This window comes from Mus caroli, chromosome 8 (assembly GCF_900094665.2).
Source record: "Mus caroli chromosome 8, CAROLI_EIJ_v1.1, whole genome shotgun sequence".
Taxonomy (NCBI): Eukaryota; Metazoa; Chordata; class Mammalia; order Rodentia; family Muridae; genus Mus; species Mus caroli.
In genome coordinates, this window is record NC_034577.1 from 8,485,287 (window position 1) to 8,486,806 (window position 1,520).

A 1,520-nucleotide genomic window follows, 5' to 3' on the forward strand; every position below is an offset into this window, starting at 1 on the left:
CACAGGGCTTGTTGGGCTCATGCTCTGGCATCTCTCTGCCTCTAAGCTGACAGGACACAGTCATGCTCCTGCAGTAAGCAGACCAGAGGTGTGGCTACTGTTCCAGTGACTTTTTGGAGGTTAATTTGATTGTCATATGTTGGAACCTAAACTCACCATGGAAACAAGCCCCTGGGCATGCCTGAGAAGGACTTTCTATATTAGTTAACTGAGATGGAAGGTCTACCCTAAGCTCCGGTGCTGTTCCCTGAGCTAGGGTCCCAGACTGAGTGAAAAGTAGAAANCAAATGACCACTGTTATTCATCTCGATTCTGCCTCCTGACTATGGATACAATATGAGCAGCCCCCTCACACTCCTGCCATGATGGCTTTCCAGCCATGATGAACTATGGTCCCAACCCTTCCCTTCCTAGCTTACTCGTGTCTTGTTGCAACTGGTGCCACTTCTGGTGCCCAGCTGCACCAAGTACCTTTGTCACTCTCACCTCAGCCTCTCCAGGTNTCAGAGATGAGAGCCCCAGGCTCCACCCATGCCTCCACACACCGTGTTCCTGCCTTCCTGGACACCCATGTGTGGGGCTCTGTAGGAGGATGGCTTTGTCTGGGAGAGGATGGAATGAGCTGTGGAATCCCTGCAGATGCTGCTGTTCCAGGAACACGTGTACTGTGGCGTATCGCGTAACGGTGCGCTGTGGGGAACTGCAATGAATAGAGGGGCACACAATAACATGCATTGTTGATGTTTGTTAAAATAAAGATATTCAATTTATAATAAAAGGGATTAAATGCTTAATTCATGCCTATGTTAATATTTGTCTGCAAGTACACAGATAAATGGAGGCGCACCTTATCACGTCCAACACCTGTGCGTACAACTTCCTCTGCTGAGATCTCCACGGGATTGTATGTTTTACAGAGCTTAAACTTTCATTTCCCAAAATAATGATATCATTCATTTACAGATATAGATAGGCATGCCATACTCCAGCTTCAGACCAAGACGAGAATTGTGGCTTGCCTATGGAATACGGGATTAATTACAGTGGTGGTAGGCCGCTGTCTGCCACCACAGCAACCAGTGACTTGCACAGTGGTAGTGGCCACATGCTTTGCGTCGGGAGCTAGTAGGGGGCAGAGTATCNGCTGCCCACCCAGCAGAGTGTTATGATGTGCTCAGCATTGTGCGGGAGGTGCTATGTTCAGAGGCCATGGGGCTTGTAAATTGAATCTGATTTTTAAATGTGCCAGGGGAATTTACTACTTAAAGAGCCTACGTCTGGGGCTTGGGGGGATGGGCATGTAGCTGTTTGTAAGAGGACTTGCTTAACTTGCATGAAACCCTCAGCTGCATCTCCAGTACTGCATAAACCAGGTAAGGTGGCATACTCTATCTAGGGCTAGGGAGGTGAAGGCAGATCAGGAAGTCAAGGTCATTCTTGGTTATACACACATGAGAGGATAGCATGGGATAATGAGACCTTGTCTCAGAGAGAGAGAGAGAGAGAGAGAGAGAGAGAGA